This window comes from Crocuta crocuta, unplaced genomic scaffold, assembly GCF_008692635.1.
Source record: "Crocuta crocuta isolate KB4526 unplaced genomic scaffold, BGI_CrCroc_1.0 scaffold92, whole genome shotgun sequence".
Taxonomy (NCBI): Eukaryota; Metazoa; Chordata; class Mammalia; order Carnivora; family Hyaenidae; genus Crocuta; species Crocuta crocuta.
The window spans coordinates 4,616,430-4,639,071 of NW_027528804.1; the positions used below are offsets into that span (position 1 = coordinate 4,616,430).

At 34.9% G+C, this 22,642-nt stretch overlaps 1 protein-coding gene across 3 annotated transcripts in view; it reads left to right on the top strand.

Moving 5' to 3' along the window:
* The window catches only part of TET2 (tet methylcytosine dioxygenase 2), a 127,040-nt gene that overhangs the window by 878 nt on the left and 103,520 nt on the right, over positions 1 to 22,642 (top strand). The gene's annotated exons all lie outside the window — the stretch shown is intronic.

The following is a 22,642-nucleotide window of genomic DNA, read 5'->3' on the forward strand; positions in this document are numbered from 1 at the left end:
TCAGAAGACGGCAAGGTCAGGGGCGCCGAAAGAAATGAAACCCAATCCCAGCAAAGAAACGGAGAAGTAGGGAGCGGATTTCTAACAGCCCCATCCAAATTTCTCTCTCTGTCTTGGTTGCTTTCTTTTCTTTGGTCTTTTATTAATCTGCCCCTGTGTCCGTCTCTCTCTCTCTCTCTCTCTCTCTCTCTCTCTCTCTCTCTCTCTCCCTCTCTCCCCTCCTTCGTCTACACTCACACACACACACTCCAGTCTTGCCGAATCTTTTCACTGGGGCTGCTTGTCTAGTGTTATTAAGCCAACAGAGTTTCTATGGAGAGTTTTCTACCTATGACAAAGTGTGGCCTGGATAGACTCCTGACAAGGTCGACTACGAAATAGAAGTGTTATTTACTGAGTGTTACCTTCAGGACTTACTTTTAATTGCATCGACTGTTTCCCCCACCCCCTTCATTTAGTATTTAAGAATCGAGCATAGGGTTATTTTCCAGTTGTTTGCTTAAGATTTACTGAAATAGGTTTTTTTATATTTTCCTGTGTAAGGTAGGATGCATCCATGAATTTAAAATCTCAAGTCTCACATTGTGCTTTCTCCTCTCTAATAAGGGGTTATACTGGCAAATCCAAATAAAAATATTCATCAACAAATGAATCAACATAAGAGTAAGATTGTTCCTTAGGGGAAGTTGAGGTTTAAAGAGAAAAGGTATAGGTCTGGTTTGCTTTGCTTTGGGTTTAAGACTCTGGGTATTGTTGCCTGGTTAATGAAATCATTATATTTGCATTTTAATGGAAACTTGAAATACTGGACGAGTGTTATATTCTTTTACATGTTTGCATGTGTGTTTTATAACAGGTTTGAGGCAGAATATAAATTTCAACACAATAAATAATAGTTTTTCAATGTTACTAAGCAGAGAAGTATTAGTGAAGGATTGGAAAGTCAAACTTAAGTTTAGAAGGCATGTATATGATTAAAAATGGACAGAATAAAGAGCACAATAGTGGACATTACTTCCAAAATCAGACTTCCAAAGTCATTTGTCCTCTGTAGTTCACTTTGTAACACTTTCTATTTTGATCTTTGAAACAGCAGTTAAGTTCACTTTAATCATTGATACTGGAGGTTATTTCACATGATTACAAGGGGGAAGTATTACTGATCTCTGGAATAGAAACAGCTCATTTGGTTAGTTCTTATTTGTCCTAAAATAATAAAGGAATTGCTTAGGAGTTTGGCATAAATGCTTACTATTTGTTGAGAAAACTATGATTAATTATTCCAGCAATTCAGAATTAAAAGTAAACAGTTCTTTTTGCTAACAGACTAATATCTAACTGCTTTTTGGAGACTTTTCAAATGCTGTGATATATGCTTTCTCCAAGTTATTCAACTAATAACAGGTGTAACATTTTCATTCATATTGGTAAATAAGAATACATACATCAGTTAATAATTTTATTGTGACCATGAAGATTTGTTCTTTCCTGTTATCAAATTTAGACTCTTTTGTTATTTTATGTGTCCTATTAGTATGCTGAAAATAGATATTAATTTAATATCGTATAAGGAGCTTAAATGATTTTAAGGAGGAGATGTATATATATTCATCATTCTGAATATAAGTACCACTTTCTCCTTTATTATAAAAGAGAAGTTATTTGAATCACTATAGGATAGTCTACTGTAAAAGACATAATGTCTGTATTTTATTTACCATATGTGTGATAGTACCACCTGGATGTTCCCAGAATTACATAGATAGAACTGTCTTGAACAATTGCATTTTATGGGAGTGATGGTGGACAATTACAAGGTAGATCTTTTTTTTAATCTGCAATATTGTTTTGCTTATTTTATTACTGAACTAGTGGTTAATGAGAAATTAACTTGGAAAGAAGGGAGTCCCTTGTTTTGTTTAAATGCACACATTTACCAACTACAGCCTTAATTATATCTGGCACTGTGCTGGTCCATGACAGCAGTCAAAGAGGTTGGTATGATTTTGATGCAGTGGCACATGGACAGGTCAACCTCACTTCCAGAACAAGTGAAATGCACCTGCCAAGCAGTTATTGTGACAGACTTCCAAAGTCCTGTTTGGGCACTGGACTTGTATTAGGTAACAAAAACTGGAGTTAATGTTTTGGTTTCACTTGCTGAAGTTATAATTTCTCTATCAATTCCTCCAAGGCTCCACCCCCACACAAAGTTGTAAGTCAAATATCACTATTAAAATGCATTTCCTGGGGCACCTGGGTGGCTCAGTCGGTTAAGGGTCTGACTTCAGCTCAGGTCATGATCTCATGGTTTGTGTGTTCAAGGCCCCCATCAGGCTCTGTGCTGACAGCTCAGAGCCTGGAGCCTGTTCAGATTCTGTGTCTCCCTCTCTCTCTGCCCCTCCCCTGCTCACACTCTGTCTGTCTGTCTCTCTCTCTCTCTCTCTCTCTCAAACAAACATTAAAAAAATAAAAAATAAATAAATTGCATTTCCTTATTTGCTGATCTCAGTAAGAAACCTTTCCTATAATTCACAGACACACTTAGAAGAAACCTGATTTCACATTATGCCCCAGATCCAGGTTCGTAAATTCTTATGAATTCTTTGAAATTATCTTGAAATAAAATATCTTCAAAAGGATGTTAGAATATCTACTACTAAGAAATATGAAACTTGCTTTTTTTATGTTCTGATTTCTTCTGTGAGTTCAGTTGTTGCCCAGCAGAATTTAAGCCTTACCTAGCCATCTCAAATCACTAGAGGGGAACTTCTTTGTTTTATAAACAACCATATAGACAGGTTAAAATTTGGAGCAGCTGTCAGTGTTGGTTCATCAAAATAACATTTCCTCAATGACTATGCCACCATTGCATAGTAGTTCTTAAGCATGGTAATGGCACCAAAGCCAGTAGCAGGAAACTCGCACAAGCCAACTTTACAATTGGAATCTTAACTGTGGGAGAATTGGGTTGCCAAGTAGAGCTGGTGGTTATTTTGGAAATTGTGCTGAAGAACACAACCACAAATGATTTTGCCAAATATACAGTATTTACTTGGTCTAGATCTCCAATTTCTATTTTGACTCACTTCCCAAACTCAGGGAATACTGTGACATTATTTAAGGAGGGTAGATAGTACAGCTATATACCTTGGCATATGGTACAAAATAAATATATACAGTAGGAAGGGAGAGGCCCACATGTACAGGAGGAGGACAGGGCAAGGGAGAGCCCTTGAAGCACTGTGACTGCAAGCCAAAAAGGGTCTTAAGTGTCTGATCTTTCCAGCGTTATTCTGATCCTAGATTGTACATTGCAGAAAATCCCTAACTTAAGATAGACATATAATCTTTTCACAATAAAAAAGATTCTGGTTGCCCATTCCAAAATAGGAAAATTCTATCAGCTTTGATTTTTGCTTTTTCCACTTGTCATGAAATTTCGGTAAATATGCCAAGCTGCAGAAAGTAGAAATAGATACTAGGTGGATTTTCAATATTTTGTGTAAAAACATATTCCATGATAATGTCAACCTACCTGCAATTTTAAGAATCTAGAACTCAATGTTTTGTATTTACTCAGGGCTGTTACTCAAACTGACTTGAAATCAAGGTCCAAATAATCTGAGAATTAAGTTAAGAGATGAATAAGTTGAGATGAAGTGTTTTTGGTGGACAAGTTAGGACGTAAACTGTACTGGTTGCTTCACTAAACTTGCTATACATATTTATTTTAAATTAGATTTATGTCTCTTGGAAGAGAGGTGCTGATTTCTACATCTGTTTATTCCATAATTAAATGTAGTGGTGATCTACTCAGTCAAGATGTAATGGAGGACAGCTTCCATTTATAAGATGAGTACATTCTGGAATGTAACGTATTCCACCGTGACTATCATGTACAATACTTCAAAATATATTTCAGTATTTCAAAATATATAACAGTATTTCAAAATATGTTTGGAAGTATATCTGTCAAAAGAGTATATCAAAAATTGTAAGTATGTGAGGTGATGGGTGTGTGTTAGCTAACCTTTTGTGGTAATCATTTTCAGTATGTACATACATCAAGTCATTACATTGTACACCTTAAACTTACATAATATTGTATGTCAGTTTATCTTAAAAGCAGAGAAAAAGTCACGAATGACCTAAAACTGGAAAAAAGTAATGTCATTTAATGAGAAAATGTGTAATCTGTTCTCACTGGTAGTGGTGATGATGGTAGTAATGATGGTGGTTTTTCCTTAAGTGTAACTCCTACAGGCTATGGCAAATGACTCATAAAAGCCATCCATTGTAAACATACAGCTTAATGAATTTTAGTAAATTTACCTGAAGAGCACGTATTTTTAATTGAAATCTCTATTAAGATTATTATAGATTCAGATGCAGCTGTATGAAATAATAATAATTGGACATATACATGCTGTCCAGTTTCCCTACTGGTAACTTTTGGTAAAACTGAAATATCACAGCCAAAATACTGTCATTGATATATTCTACCAATCTTACTCAGCTTCCCCTAGTTTGATGTGTTCATTTGTATATTGTATATTTAGTTCCATACCATTTTATCCCATTGTCCGATATCTTTAACCCTTTTTTCCTGGAAACAGAAAAGTTTAACACAGTTCTACTTCATCGATCATGTGGCTGTGCTATCATTCCTTATCAAAATGTTAATCAGAATATAGGCTTTTGTTTACTTAGAAGTGTTTTTTGCACAAAATGGCCTTTGTGTTCAAAATATTTTAAGTTGTTTAATGATTTATTACATTGTAATTTATGTCATCTAATTCTTATCACAACTCTAGCGATAGGTGTTATTATCCTCATCTCTCTTGAGCTAATTGAATCATAGTGAGGTTGGATAACCAAAATCATACAGCCAGTATGTACCTTAGCTTAGGTTTGAAGTAGGCAGTCTGTCTCTGGAGCCCAGTCCTTCAACCACTATGCTATTCTGCCTCATTACCATTAACAAAAAAGTAAAGCTATAATGTAGGCTATGCAGGGAAAGTCATAAGAGGAGACTTAGAATGCACACAATTTGTCTACACAAAAACTGGTACCTGAATATTCATAGCAACATTATTAGTAATTGTCAAAAACTGGCACAACCCAAATGTCCATCAGCTCATAAATGCATAAGCTGTGGCATACTCATACAATGGAATAATATTCAGCAATAAAAAGGAATTAAGGTCTAATATATGCTGCATCATAGGTGAACTTTAAAAGAAGTAAATAACAAAAGACCACATATGATATGATTTCACTTATATGGAATGTCCAGAATCAGCAAATCTAAAAAGGCAGAAAGTAGATTACTTATTGCTAGGGGGGAAGAGGCAGAGGACTGATGGCTAATAGATATGGGCTTTTCTTTGGAGCCAATAAACATAGTAATGTTTGTACAACTCCTAAGAAGTACTCAATTATATACTTTAAGGGAGTGAATTTTATTATATGTGAGTTGTGTCTAAATAAAGTTAAAAACAATGCATACCACTGAGAAGGTATTTGGTGTTCAGAAAGTATCTCTTACCTCATGCAAAGAAATGTAGGGTACTGGGGCGCCTGGGTGGCTTAGTCGGTTAAGCGTCCGACTTTCACTTAGGTCATGATTTCGCGGTTCGTGGGTTCGAGCCCCGCGTCGGGCTCTGTGCTGACTGCCAGCTCAGAGCCTGGAGCCTGCTTCAGTCTGTGACTCCCTCTCTCTCTGACCCTCCCCTGCTCACGCTCTCTCTCTCTCTCCTAGAAATAAATAAAAAACATAAAAAAAAAAAATGCAGGGTACTGTTTGAATTGAATTATGTGGTGCTATGCATGTCTTTGTAGAAACATGGCACCAGTGAGTTTTAGGACTTGTCCCTATAAAATTAGGACTTTTAGTTATGGACACACAGGGTGAATTACTTAGGATTGGTTTTATTTGAATTTCTAACCTAATGTGATTCTAGATACCAGACATTCTTCTTGTTGAGCAATGCTTCTCTCCCTTTTTATTCTGATGAGAATGTTGATTTGCTGCCAATCTGATCCCATAGTTTGGAGCTAAGATATAACTAAAGTGGGGGAGATTCAATGTTCTGGAAGCATTCCGCTTTAATAATGTATATATATTATTGTACTTGATAAAGAAAGGCCTTGGCTTCATCTAATTGCTGTAATCAGTATTTTTTTTTTAAGGAATAGCTGTAGAAATGGCCTAGAATTCTACTTTTAGGAAGTATGATTACATATAGTACCTATCTATAAATTTATTGTATATTTGCAAGAAATGTAAGTTAGATGCTCAGGTTAGAATCTTTATTCTATCAAGCTGATGGAGTGATTGTTGTAGAAAGCATTGAGGTACAAAATAAAACTGGTCCTCCNTCTCCATACTATTCAAAAGTTGTTCACTGGACTTTAGTGTGCTACTCCATCTTTGCTTTTTAAATGCTCTTCCAAATATTGTAATTTTTTTCAAATAAATTAAAAATATAGGATACAGGATATGTTGGGCTGTGACTTTTAGCTGGTGGACTGCTCTCTTCAGGGAACAAAACTCTCTATGATCAGGCAGAGACATAGCAAATCTCCCATTAAGGCATGCGATACATAGTATTGATATTTTTCACTTGCTACTTTTATAATTTTGAGATTTGTTACAGTTCTGTGAATGCTACAGAGTAATGATCATTTTAACTACTATTGCCATATCTCAGTAGCCATTGCTAAAGCCTGCCTTTTCAAGTCACTTGTTTTCTTGATAGAGTATTCAACTAGTTTCTATGTCCAGATTATACCTTAATGAAAACTACTCACTCAGTTCTCAAGATGAGTTTTTATTATAGTATTTCTCCTCAAATTCATATATTTGGTCTAGCAATGTAGAAGAAAAAAAGGCTTACACAATAATAGTGAAACACAGAGGATATAACACGATCTATCTCTGAGTTATTCCTCCTGTGTTTCTCTCCTGTCTACATTAAGAAATAAGAGCAACTATTAAAAAAAACTTAATTATTAGCTGTGCTTGCTTCTAAAGTGCCAGAATCTGAAAATAATACAATGATACCACACCCAGATTCCATCCCTAACATACTGTCTTGTTCCTATTAATTTATTTTTTAATCTGTTTGTTCCTTCAGCCTTTTTCCACTTTTTTTGTTTGAAGTCTCTTAACTTTGAAGTTATAGAATTTCATATTTGCCACTGGCTATAAAGTTCTCTCAGCTCTTTTATAACTCTCATGATTTTTGCATTAAAAGGATTACTTTTATACACCCTCTAATTAGCTTGGATGATTATTAACTTTTTGTTTGTTTTACTGCATACATCATAACAGAACAAGAAGTCACTTCTGCAAGTAAAGTGTCTGATAGTTCACAGAATTAGAATAAGCATCTTAAAAAGTGAATCCAGTTATTAAAACATTAATTCACTTACATTTATAGTTTAAGGTAGCAAAGAGAGCTGGTGAAAGGAAAAATACCATATATGGATACTTGTCAAACATGAAGGAAGAACATATTTTCTAACCTAAAAATACCACATTAATTATTTGTTTCAGTAAAAAGAGAAGCAGGTACATTTTAGCAGGAAAGCTTATATTTTAAACTTTGTACTCTAGATTTAATCTATTTTTATTCCAGTAGATCCACTCAAATGATTTTTTTCTCCTAGGAAGTTATAATATATATAGTTGAAATTAAAACAAAGTTGTACTTAATTTTGGAATGTGTATCTCATCATAACTTGTAGAAAACCGTGTTGGCAGAAAGTAAAGCTAGTAGACATTTTGCTTAGGGCTTATCTTTTTAATAGTTCTAATACAATTATGTGTTTCTACTGAAAATCAAAATTGGTAAGGGCATTTGGTTATTAACTTTGGGAACTGAATTTTCAGTATTTTGAAACCTAACCTGTTTACTCTTAAATGTGATTCTTAATTCAAGTAGGAAATTTTATAGACATCAACTACTTTTAATATATAATTTAAAAACATGTTCTACCAAAAAAAACCCCAAAAATAAAAACGTTTTTTACCAATTGTATAAGAGATAGGATATAACATTTTAAAATGACTTAAAGACATGCTTGAGATTTTGTTGAAATCAGAGTATTTTTCAAATCACTAGTTTAATTTGCTACTGACAGTTTTACTTCGATTTTTTTTTTTTGCATGGTTACAATTTGTCATGCTTTAAATAAAACTGAGGGATATAGGAAATGTACCGTCTTTAGGGGTAAAAAAAACTTGATATTGAGGGGCACCTGGGTGGCTCAGTTGATTAAATGTCCGACTTCTGCTCAGGTCATGATTTCATGGCTTGTGAGCTCAAGCCTCACATGGGGCTCTTGGTTGTCAGCAAAGAGCCTGCTTCCGCTCCTCTCTCCCCCTCTCTGCACCCCTCCCTTGCTCTCTCTCTCAAAACTAAATAAGCATTAAAAATATTTTTTAAAAAACATCTTGATATTGACATTTTCCACTAATATTGGTTAGAATTCAGTCTCCTTTAGAAATGAAGTTTACTTATCTCCTGTTCACAAACCCACTATAAAAGATACAATGAATGTAGATGAAGGTGAAAATTAAAGTAAGACAAATAAAACACTAAATTGTGTTTCTCCTTACTCAGAGCCATTGTATACTTTTACTGAAAGGGCCATGTTGTAATTTTATTTAGATGTAAATTGTCATTTTGCAAACCATTTGCCTACTTAGCATATTTCTCTCTAGTTGTTGTATAATCCTCCCTCATAATATTTCAGTTCACACTGAAGTAAGTGAGAAAAAAAGGAGAAATCTTTTTTAAGATTATTTAAGAGGAGGTAGAAAGTGCATTCAGGATGCATTGCTGAGATTTCAAAACTTGCCTCAAATTTAATTAGGAAAGGCAGTTAATTGTGATCCTGTCCTCTAGTTAGATGTTGCTTAAAGAAGGGAAGGAATGCACTGGGTATTGGTCATTTCTCCTGTCCTTTCTCCCAGCAATTTTTTTGGAGGAGGAGGGGAAGGGAAGAAGGAAAGGAAAAGAAAAGAAAAAAATAAATCACTCGTAGAGACAGTCCCTTGACAGGCACATGCTCATTTTTAGGGGCAAAGAAATGGGAGATTTCTCTTTGGAGCTTGCGGATGCTTTCTTGCTTTCCAGTTACACGCCAAGCGTCAACTTCTGACACGTGGGTACCGTGCGCATGGCAGCGCTATTTACAAACACCATCCTAGGATTCCAGAGACTCTTATGTAACAGCTGGGAGAGTGCGGGCTTTGTGTGTCTGTGGGCGGAGGAATCAAACAGTTTAATTCATAGTCAGCGAGCCCTTGTCTGGCTCTGACAGGGTCATGAACCAAAGATCAAGGTGTCTAGGTCAGGATCCACCCAATATGCAGTTTTCCTACTGAAGTCTCAGAGGCTGTGCTTTAATACAGGATTGATCTTTTTTTCTTCCCCCTCCTTCAGCAAATGGAACCAGTTCTGCCAAACGTTTTTTGTGATTTTGGTAAATGCGGGCAGATTGTATTTTGGTTCTGGTTGTAGTTTACAGTGCCACTGAGACAAAGAGGTCTCACCTGCCGCCCAGTCTCACAAATGCCTTAAAAAAAAGTGTATGAAGTCTATTTTTGAATTTGTAAGCATCTTGAGATGCAACAGAATTCATAATCTGACATGCCAAACTAACACTCAAACCACGGAACACTCAAGGATTATTAATTGATTATCTCCCTTTTCCCTTTCTGCAGTCACCACTCTTCCTCCCCAGGCCCTTTTCAATTCTTCAATATCACACCTCCCTCAGCCCTCCTCTGCTTTTAAATTCTACATTAAGACTTGTGTTTAAACAAACAGAGAAAATATAGGTCTCTATACTTAGAGAATTGTTCTTCCTTTCCCAGATAGACTTTGAGAATTTATCATTTATATTTATCAATAAAAAGAAAGTTGAGTTTAAAAAATTAAAGCACACTAATTTAAAGATTTAATCCTGTATCTGGTATACTGTTTTCTGGTGCTTTTCATCATAAATTGTAAGCTGACTTGTTGGAATCTCTAAAATATGAGTAAATTTTGAGGGATTTTTTTTTTGTATTGAGTCTAAGGATCATTTTAGATGGGTATCACCATTGATTATCCAAACATAGAAACCATGTATAACAAAAACTTGAAATTAGACCATCAAAAAATGAACTCATAGTTAAAAAGGCCTGTACTACCTTTCTAAAAAATAAAAAAAAAAGGAAAATCAGAATCTTTGAAATGTAGTACTATAAACAAAAGGAATTTGTTTAGCTTTTAAAAATAAAGAATCTTCCCCAAGATATAAACAAAGCACCAAAAATCTTTTGTTTTAAGTACTGTTTGGTAGAAGAGAAGTTTAGATCGGAAATAATTTAGAGATTATCTGTCCAAATTTATTATTTACATATGAGGCTTCAAAATTAAGGTTTAGCTGTTTAACATCTGAATCTGCTCATATTTGGAAGAAATTGCCAAAGAAATGACTCATTTAACCAACACAATGAAATCTAAGGATGGGCATTTTTCATCCCTGTTACTGAGTAAAAAGTTCCTTCTGGACTTGAAAAGATATAATTTATTTAGTGTTTATCAGTTAAAATATATTGTACATTTTTAATACATTGAAGTAAGATTTGGTGAAAGTAGATATAGTCTTAAAAAGATTCTTTTTCATTTGCTTGCTTTTTGTTGTTTTGGTCTAAAGATAATGTATTTATCTTAATCACCCTTGCCCCAAATAATGAAAGTCTGTGTGAAATTCCTTATAATTATAATTTATAATTACCCTTTTCTACTAAGAGCAGTGCCAATTTTAAACACTCCTGGGGTTTCACAAAAATTATCTTATGATATATCAGAACATTAGTATTCTCTTAGACCTTTGTTGGACAGTAAATTATATATGATTATAAACTGAAAGTGCTCAGAATTTGATAAAGGCTATAAACTAATGCATTTCTGTTAAGAAAAGATTTAAATACAACTTTCATTTGATTGTACTTTGGTTTCACTTGAAGGGGCAAGCATGCAATATAAAATTTGGTTTATTTAATGGATGGACTCCCTCCATAAAGATGAGACTTAGTGGCAATTATCTCAAAATATCAAAATGGTAGGTTGAATGTGAAAGATTCACCAAAGAGCAATATGAAAATTTTAGTTTATCCCCTCTCATTTTCTACTGAGTGTGTGTCTACATGTGTGTTGGTGCGCACGTGTCCTTGCGCGTGTATTTTGGACTTTTGATATCAGTGAAGTCCTCTTTGTAGAAATGGTTAATTAAATGAACCATACTAAATATTTCTGTCTTTGAATATAAAGTGAAGAAAATAACTGATGTCATTCATTTTTCCAGATACCATGAAGTTGCACAAAATCCTCAAGGTCATTTGTGTAAACTTTTCTTATATGGTTCTTTTATAAGACAGCTGAGGAATCAAATAGTGTACACATAAACAAACAGCTGGCTTGGTGATGTTATGACTGGCGCCAGGTGTTCCCTCTTGCATGGGAGTTCCAGGTCATGCTGATGCCTTCCCATGTGGTCAGGCACACATGGCTTTAATGTTTACACACACTGTTCCAGAATTCTGTACACCAGTGATGCAGCAATGGGGGTAGAAGGAGTGGTCTGTTTCTCATAAATTGTTTAGCGACCTGGATCATGAATATTGATACAGAATAAGAAAGCACTGACTGTAGTAATATTTGGTGCGGAGGGAGGTGGGGTGGGGGGAATGGTAGATGCATAAAGGAGGCTTTCCCCCAAACCCCCACATTGTTATTTTAAACTAGTGTTACCACTCAAAGGGAGCTTTCCACTTTGAACTTAAAATAGTAGCTTTTAACCCTGACAGGTGACTAAGCGCTTTAGTATCCAAAGACTGAAGGTATCCAAAGACTGAAGCTCATAAGAGTGTCACTCTTTCTCATAACCAAGCTGACTCAGACTCTGTTAGAAACTATTGTGGCAGCTTAACCATCACTAATAACGTGAATGCATACCTGCTAGAAATGGTTAGAGTTAGAGATGCCATTTTCTCATGTTTTAAAATTGTTCTTCATTCATTTTTTGTTTTATGTTTGAAAATATGCCTTTCCTAGTATATATAGAAATGCTTTCCAAAATCACTGAATATGTTTACTTAGAACTACTTAAATTATAATCTGTTTAAGAGTTTATATCTGCAATTATATGGGGGGGAACCCCATCTTATCTTGTAGAATCATGATAAAGGAAAAGGTCAGGATAATTTAAAATATGTAATAACAAAGTGGTGGCATTCATTCAAGTAAACACCAGCAATTTTGTTTAACATGGAAAAGTTCCTAAAATGGTGAGGGGGAAAACAAATTAAAAAAATAAGGAGAATATAGAGAGTTTTTAAGAATAAATGCTCTCTCACAAATTATGAACATTCTGAAGATATGTTTCCAACTTTCCTACTTGTGACAAATTATCAAAGACTTTCATCTACTTTCCTTTGAAATTTTAACAGGTTTTTTTCCCCTGAACTGTGGGTTTAATTCTATTTGCACATATATGTGTGTTTGAATGCTTTTATATTTTAGATCTAGCTATGTAAACTAGAGTTGTTTCCAATTGTTTTTAAAGTATTGCCACCTGGATTCCCACCACATTTACTTCAGACATTTCAATAAATCACTCATCAGATTTGCAAAAATATAGTCCATTTTCAAACATAGAACCATAAATTGTTATCAGCCAAAAAAGGACTTTAGAGACTCTCCAACCTATCTGTTGCATTTACAGTTGAGAAAATGGAGACATGGGAAGGAAAAAACAGTTACCTCAAATTACATAATAGGATATCTATCATTCTAATAGTAGCCACTATTGACTGTGTTCTTACATTGTGTTAAGCATCATGCTAGGCACTTTACAGAGATTATCTTATTCTCACACAACCTCCTTTTTGTTTGTGCTATATATCCCCATTTTACTGAGGAGAAAAAGGGACATAGGGCTTTAAACCTCAGTATACATTTTGAATTATATTTAATATCACCTTATTTTTGCTCCATTCCTATAGTACTGTAATTTCTTCCTCCTTGGTGTTCTGACCTGTGTGACCTTTCTTTCCATCCGTCTATGGTTATTCCTGCTTTTCACTGTATTTTCCCACCAAAGGAATCTACATTGCCTCCTTATTTCTAATGGATCACAATGAATTCTTAAACAGCTGGCTGCCATTCAACAGTTTGGTCTTTAGGATTAGGAAGATCTAGTTTTGAATCCTGACTTTCCTTCTTATAAGCTGTGTATGTTGTTATTCAACATAGTAGCTTTAGGCTCCCTGAATCTGCTCCATCTGTGAAATAGGAATAGCTAGTAATTTTTTAACTCCCATGTTTCCAAGAGGGAATAAATTATGAGTTAATGTAAATAAGACATCCAGGATATTACTTGGCACAGTTGCAGTGACTGAATAAGTATTTGCTTATTCCTCAAGCTTATGTTGAGCATCGACGTGTTATGAAAGAAGAAAGCCACTCTCCTTGTGCTTCTGGAGTATATAGACCCATAAGAAAGAATCAATACTATGATCTTTTAAAAAGCATAATGATATGGAAATTGTAAGACTGACAGACTGGTCAGGTGGGGAATTTCCCAGGATGCATCCAGCACTCTGCTCAAAGGTATGGTTCTGTTCAAAGGTATGACCATTCCTGAATGGTCCTAGGCACAAGAGTTGGCATAGTGTTTTCAACAGTGGAGTCTGACAGAGATTGTACAAGTCTGACAGCATGGTCTCTGACGATTGCCCCTAGATGGAAACACTATTTCCATCCCTTTTATTATTTAAATCAGGATAAAAATGATGAGTCCTTAGTTTCATCTGTTCTCATCATCTTTTACCATCTTTATTAGGTACACCACAAGGCTACAAGCTTGACCATAGAAATACTAAAGGATAGCATGCATGATTTAAAAACTACTAAGGATATAGATGTTATTTGTTCTTATTCTGTTTCATATTCTGTATTTAGGAACAAGAACAGATACTCTGGCACACCTTGCTTAAAGATAGATGATAGTCTTGTTGTGCTAATCCCAGGGGCTTCCCATCAGAATGAAGATGCCTTACATGGTGGTGTCATGGGATTTGGGGCCCATGTGAAAGATGTTTTGGAGTGTCTCTCAATTACTTAACAGTTTAAAATATATCAGCTATTTATGTGTCAGCAACTGCCTCCTTTCATCATGATAGAAGTTTCCTTGAGAGCCAGGATCCTATCTTGTATATCCATTGAATCCCCTTCATAATTAGCATTCAACCAAGTGCATAGCAGACCTCAGGATAGATAGATAGATAGATAGATAGATAGATAGATAGATAGATAGGCAGACAGGCAGGCAGACAGGCTGACTGGTTGCCTTGTGTAGGTTGGAAATATTCTTGACTACCATCCCAGTCTGAACTATCATTTCTGAGAAATCTGAAACACAAAAAAGGAGATGTTTGGCTGGTTAGTTTCTACAGTGATTTTTCAAAAAATGGTACATGGTAATAAAAACAATTTAATGTAATCATAAATATGTCTTTATTATTTTTCCTACAATAACACACTTAATTTCCACAATTATCAATATCAAACCATAGCTTCCAACTCCCCACTATGCAAGATATGAACATTAGTATTTCAAGTTTCCATCTACTTTTCCTCCTTTGCCTTCTGCTAACATTTTGTGTTCTATACCATTCTATATTGCTAAGTTTGTAATCTTTCTACTCTGTCCTTCATCTACAATTGTTTCTCCTGTGCTTGTTTTGTTGCACAATGCTAATTGAGAAAAAAAAAAAAGCCAGCATTTACAATGTTGTGATTTTAATAAGTAGAATTCAGTATAATACCAAGTGGTATGGTTGCATATGCAAAGAAGGAAAAAATGATCCCACAGCATTAAAACTTGGTTTGTTCCAAAGATAAATTTTAAGCATCAAGATAAAATAGATTCAATTTTCTTAAATTCCTTTATTTCCTCAAAATTGTGCCATATTTCAGTTTCTTCCACATTTGGATTTAGATTTTTCTGTGAGCTTTAACTTTTTCTTGAAAATTCTAATCTCCTTCTTTGCTATTCTTGATAGAAGAATTATATGCTTTCATCATATCAAAATGATTTTTCCAATTTCGTAATTGTATCACTTGGTAAATGAAATATACCTTCTTAAAGTCATTTTTCTCTATACTCCCTGGTTCTTCTTTTCTAAATTAGAGTTTCTTTTCATTATTTTCCTGGTGAGGTCTACTTTATTACTTCACTCCCTTGTCTTTCTTGATATTTGGTTTTTTATCTTCTTTCTCCTTGCATATATCTCCAAGATTTTATTCTTGTTGTGTTTTCCAGAGATGGTGGATAGGAAGCAAACTGAGTCGTTGCATATCCAGAATGTCTTAATTTTTCCTCCAGTTAATTGGTAAATTATTGTGTGTATGATCCCCTCCAAAATTTGGGAGACTTTTATCCTGTGTTGTTTACAAGATATCTGATAAAAATTTGATTTATCCTTTTTTTTAATGTTTTATTTATTTCTGGGAGAAGGAGAGAGACACACAGCATGAGCAGGGGAGGTTCAAAAAGAGAAGGAGATACAGAATCTGACACAGGCTCCAGGCTCTGAGCTAGCTGTCAGCACAGAGCCCGATGCGGGGCTTGAACCCACAAACTGCGAGATCATGACCTGAGCTGAAGTCGGACGCTTAACTGACTGAGCCACCCAGGTGCCCCTTGATTTATCTTTTTAAGATAAGTTTTATCTTACTTAAATGGTAATTGGGATCTTTACCTTGTCAGCTCTGAAATTCCACCTAGAAACTTAAAAACTCACAGGGAAATCTAAGTCCAGATCTGTCTAGGCGTAGCTCTTTTAAAATGCATCCTACTCAGCACTAAATGATCCTGTGCAATCCAGAAACAAGTGGATTCCTATTCCATTTGAGGAACTTTTCATCTATTATACCTTTGATTATTTTTCCCCTCTATTTTTTCTTCTCTTTGTGGAACTCATGCTTACTGTACGTTTGACCCCCTCAATTTATTTTCTTGTTTATTAAATTCTTCTCATATTTTTCTAATGCTTTTGATCTTTTTTAAATGTTAAGAATTAAATTTTAGGGGTACCTGGGTGGCTCAGTCAGTTAAGGGCCTGACTTTTGATTTTGGCTCAGGTAATGATCTCACTGCCCTGAGGTCAAGCTTGTGTCAGGCTCAGTGCTGGCTGTGGAGCCTGCTTAAGATTCTCTCTCTTTTTCTCCCTTTGCCCCTCTACTGCTTGCACATGTTCTCTCTTTCTCTCTCTCTGAAAAATTTTAAATTTTATTTTCCCCAAATTTTTATATTCTCTGATCGACTCTTTCTAATGGAAGCCTATTTTGCACCTCAAATCCCAGGGAATGAATGAAATTTTGTGGAAAAAAATTAGAGCAACAAAGAATTAAAATTTATCTATCTCTAAGAAACAATGCAACAAACCTAAAAAATGTGTTTGTACTATATAATATGTACATAGAAAATATATACATATGTTCAGTTTCATTGGTACTTTATTTACACTCCTTAAAAAATTAAAATAGAGCTAGAGTCTATTACTCCCTAGTTTTCCAAACTTTGTGTGTGTGATCATTTACTAAGTCCTCATATGCCCCTATCATGCTTCAGTATTATAGTTTCTAGACATAGTCAGTGATTGTGCTTATTAGTTCTAGCAGTGGTGGTTCATCCTATGCAGATCTAATGTTGATTATCTAATTTCTGGAACTTCAAGGATACTTTGCTCATCTTCATATCTTCTACCTGTTTTGCTGCTTGTAAGAGATACCAGAAACTAAGAAGAGGAGATGAAACCTAAATTTCACCATTTTGCACTTCTCAGCAAACTTTAAAAATAAATGCAAAATCCATAAGAACATAATCTTTTCTGAGAGCCCCACTTCCCTTGAGGGAAAGAAGGGAACAGTAGAAAAACAGACAAAAAATATCCAATTCCTAAACAGAGTCTCTCTTTTTTTATAGTTCTCTTTGTGGGAGCACATTATTTTTTAAATTTATTGTCAAATTGGCTTCCATACAACACCCAGTGCTCATCCCAACAAGTGCCCTCCTCAACTAAACAAAATCTTTTAACCCTACCTTTAAACTACATCCCAAACTTATGTCCCATCATTTCCACACATTCTGAAATCATCATGGTGTCTCACTTTGAATATTGTTTCCCCAGTATCCTCATAATGGGTCTCTCTACTTCTGGCTTTGCTCCCTTTTCACCTTAGGATGGTCGTTTACCCAAACCGAGAAATTCAAGTGATCATTTAAAAATTGAGTAAGATCATGCCTCTCTGCTTAAAGCCATTGGTAGATACTCATTTATTTCAAAATAAAAGCCAAAGTCTTCCTGTGGCCCATGAAGTGCCAGGTAATCCTGCCACTGTTCACATTTCAGTAAATGGCCATTCTTCTCACTTGCTCAAACCTTTGTGGCTTTCTTGCTGTCCTGGCAACAAGATGAGCATCCTCTTTCCTGTAGGTTTTTACACTTGCTGTTCCCTCTTCATGGGACACCCTTCCTTCAGATAGCCACATGTGTTGCTTTTTTCCCTTCTTTCTGGTCTTTTAATGTAATGCTCTTTAAGCATTACTTTTTCAGACACATATTCCCTAACCATTCTGTCTAGTGGAACTGGCATTCTTACCATGACTTGTTTTCTTTCTTAAGATTGTCATCACTTTGCCTAGAATTAGGGTTTTTTCCCCCTGTATAACAAAAATCATTTCTTGTTTGCTTCCTCCAGTAGGTATGAGTTTTGTGAGAACAGAGGCATTTTTTGAATCACTGACCTACTGCTTCAACACATAGAGCCATGCCTGGCAGCGGTAGGCACTCAGCCAGTATTTGGTGAATGTATGAGTGAATAAAAATAGTGGAAAAACAATGGCAATGATATACATTTATTTTTACTGCTTTTCTTATAAGGCTACCAGTGTTGTTTTCTCTCCTTATTCCTTCCCGTCAGAAAATAAAGATAGATAAAGTATCTGTTGGGCACACAGAAAGGTGAAATTAGGCCTTGGGGTCCATGTGCCGTCGCTGAGACAATATCCCAGGAGCTCTGGGGCCAAGGAAATTTTTGTAGCTACAATACCGTGTATGTTGGCAACTATACTTTCTGCTGTTATTGTTTGAATTGTATTCAGTTATATCGTGTGTTTAAAAGGCTTTTGTGACTACTTCAAAATACAAGCATGATTTGCAAAACTAAATTTTAAACAACTGATTTATAAATAGACTTAGGAGCTCAAGCCTCATGAAAGATGAGCACTGCCTGTGATCTTCCTTTTGCTTCCTTGCTTTCTCAGTTGTATGCCTACCAACTCCCTTCTTCTGGGCTACAAGAAGTAGCACTGTGTCCAATATCTCTCAGTATCTCCTATCATGAAGAGATAATACTCAATTAGTTCTTTAGTTCTGGGTCGAGAGAACTTGGCATTTATTTCATAGTGAAAAATAGTTACAGGTAGATGATTCTTCATATGTATGTTTTCCACTGGTTTTGAAATACCTTCTTTATTCTCTTTAAATATGGCTAAAATGAATATAATATTTTAAGTGCATTTTTCTTGCTGCTGTTATTGTATTTATTATTGAAGTTTCAAAACCCTACAGAATATGAGTTTGATTTATAAGCTCTATGATGGAGTGTTCTACTTCTGTTTTGTTCAGTGTCTAGCATAGTGCCTGAAACATTACAAGCTATAATCTATATTTGTTGAATACAGACCAATCCTTCCAGAGAATTCTCATTATTCCAAAGACTTGGTAGCATAAGGAACCTAGTATGAGTAATATTCTATTCAATACTAGTGAAATGAAGTACAAGTAGGTAGAGTAGCTCCTTCTTTACTTTTCTTCCAAATATAGAGGACTTTCTGAAATCAGAGAATTGATTAATGAGCTGTTGAAATAATAATATATATAATGAGGTAACAGAAACCAGTAATCCCTTATTGATCTTCTATTCTTCAAATAATGACAAGAAGATGAAAAAAAAATCAGAGGTCCAAAAAGTCTTAAACAGTATAACTTACTGAGTCATCTTCTGAAATATTTAAATTCTGTAGGTAGTGAGTGCAAGGTTCGGCTTGTGAGCTACAACTGCTTTTTGCTAAAGGACATTGGTTCATGCTGCCAGTATGACATCTACCTCTATATGATGAAAAGTACAATGTGATACCTGAGATGTTGCAACAGGTAAGGGTGTGTTCATACTTGTGGACAGACTTACAGAAATAGACTAGACTCTTTCAGATTGCATTATTCATTTTCATATGTTTGTCTTTACCTGTTTGGGAAGTCTGTTTTCTAATCTTCTTTCAAGGCATATCATCTCCTTCATATGTCCATAGTATGCATTTCTCAGAGGCCAAACAAAATTAGTGCACCTTTTGTATTGCAAAAAGGCATTATTGACTTTAAATGAGGCTTTGACTTTTCATGTGATGCCAGGCAGGAAGTTTACAATTTGGTCATTTATCAAACGAAAGACTTGGACAAAATATTTTGAAATTTCAATGAACTAAAAATTTAGCATAATAAATATGTATATATGTGACTACTTGCAGCATATTGCTGATGTTAATTTGTTTTATTGCATTTTGTAAATGACCACATTATTATTTCCTTTCAAGGAAAATTGGTGTTACAGTCAAATGCCTGTATGTTTAAGAGAAACATTTCAAAACTATTAAGGTTGAATTCAGGGTTTATTATAGATATTCTTTTTACTTTCAGCAGTGTTTCTTATAATGTGAGAGTATTTGTGGATCTAAGATGTGAACCTGATTAACTTTTTGTCCAATAAAAAAAATCTTTAAGTGAGGGAAAGAGTATTCATCAAAAGTGTTCTACTAGATGATATATTTTTGGTAATGAAACTGATAGGGGCAATTAACAGTTTTTTCTAAGTTGGCTATGCTATTACTATCTTGTTATGCAATGATCATACTTTTCTGATAGAGCAGAGAGCAAAATTACTTTGGTCTTAAAAAATCAAGTTTATTGAAAAATGAGATAAAAATGAGTCATTTTAGTAAGTAAAGGAAATAAAGTCTAGTTTTGAAAATGACAAATTTGCTATGAGAATGCAAAGTTGATGAGTCTACAAAGTCCAAAGAAATTTGCTAATTTATTTTCTCTATTGCTCAGTGAATGCAAAAGTCCATTTATTCAGATATTAAGACTAGGTAAATTAAAATATCTTTGAGTCAGGCTACTATCATTAGGATAATTCTTCTAAACAAACTGGTATATAACTAGGATTATAATTTAACAAATTAATACTGGTTATGAAAAATCTTGAGACTTTTTCAGGACTTCAGTTTAATGAAATATTGACTGACAGTAGATGTATATACATGGAAGTATAAAACATTTTACTCTTGCCTATAAAAATTGTCCAGCTGATCCTTGAACAACACAGGTTTGTACTGCTTGGGTCCAGTTATCCTGAGATTTTTTTCAAGAATAAATACAATATGGTAATATAAATGTATTTTCTCCTCTATATGATTTTCTAACTTACTTTATTGTAAGAATACAGCATATAATACATATGCAAAGTATGTGTTGACTGCTTATGTTATCAGTAAGGTTTCTAGTCAGTAGTAGCTATTAATAGTTAAGTTTTGAGAAGTAAAAAGTTATACATAGATTTTTGACTATGCAGAGGGTTGGCACCCCAACCGGCACATTGTTTCAGGGTCAACTCAGAATCATTTCTTAATGGTAGGTAGCAGTGACTTCAAAGGACCATAGATCTCTTTGTCAACATATACATTGACAAAATTATTTTAACTATGAACTTAATGTACTAATTCCATTGTTGCCTAGAACTGCAATTTGTTGTATCACTACAGTACATATATGAATAAAATTTTAGGGATATCAAAGAAAAGAGCAAATCTATGTACATAACCATGGTAACCCTACACCTTATTTAATAGGTTTTAAAAGACATTTTACCACTGCTTTCTTCTTACAAAAATTGTACATTTTAAGAGCTCTTTTTGAGAAATGGCTCACCACACACAAAGAATTCATAGTCACTAGTATTTTCTAATACATATTTTTTTAAAAAAAAGACTTGATATATTACTAGGATTACATATGGTTAAGATGTTAAAAAATGTATTTTAAGAAAAGCTTGAGATTTCCGGTTTCCACTTTAACATGTAAGGAGCTTACCATCGCAACAAGTAAAAAACTGAACTGAAAAAATCGAAAACTCTTCTTAGCTCTGTCAGAGAAGTGAAGTCATAGGGCAAACCACTGCCCCCAAAAGTGGAGAGACAGACAAATATAGAGAACCATAACTTATCAGAGCAGAAACCCACAGAAGTAGAAACCCCATCCATAGGAATTAGTGCCAGGGTACAAAAACCTGAACTGTAAAACAAATTGCTGGAGGCTCAGTGTGGATAAATCATAGAGTAAAAATCCGAGGGGACACAGGTATGGGGATTCCACACACACCCCCCTCCCCCATGAGTTTTACCTCCAGATAACCTACCAGGTACCCTCAGTAAATATGAGTCCCCTTGTACTTCAGTAGGGGGAGAGATGAACCATTTTGAAATATGCCAGAACATTCCGTTCTTCTTACAAGACCTGTTTTCAAAAGAAACTATTTTACCAGAGCCTAAAATGCCCGGAGGAAGGGCAGGTCCCAACTTTAGTTCCCTCTGACCTTCTATTTGGGGGAAAGGGATTGTGTATTTCCAGACCCCTCCAGCTATCCTTTCCTACCTAAGGAGGGAGTGGTTAGCACTGAGAAGTACTGGTGAGCTTCACAGTCCAGTGGCACAGGTTGACCAAAAGACTGAGGTGGAACCTAATCATAGGACAACAGAATGCTCCCTATCCCTCCACACCTTACCACTACATTACTGAAGTTCTCTTTACTACACAGTTCCTTTTCCCCAGCACATCTTGTTCACCTTACAACAAAAAATTACTAGACATACTAAAAGACAAAAAAGTTCAAAGAGATTGAACAAGTATTAGAATCAAATATGGCAGGAATGTTGGAACTATCACACCAAGAATTTTTAAAAACTGTGGTTAGTATGTGAAGGGCTTTAATGAAAAAAATTGACATCATTCAAGAACATATGGATAATGTAAGCAGAGAGATAGAAATTGTAAGAAAGGAAAAGAAATGTTAGAGATCAAAAATACAGAAATAAAAAATACCCTATTAGATTCATTAGTAGACTGGATATGACTGGGGAAGGAATCTCTGAGCTTGGGACTATGACTGGAAGCTTCTAAAACTGACATGTAAAGAGAAAAAGTACAGGGGACAAAACAGTATCCAAGAACTATGGGACAATTATAAAAGACATGATACAGATACGATGAGAGTATGAGAAGAAAAAGAGAGAATGAAACACAAGCAATATTTGAAGCAATACTGATTGAGAATTTTCCCAAGTTAAATAATGTCAGACACCAAACCACAGACCCAGGAAGTGCAGGGAACACCAAGTATGAGAAATACCAAAAAAAAAAAAAAAAAAAAAAAAAAAAAAAAAAAAAAAACAAAAA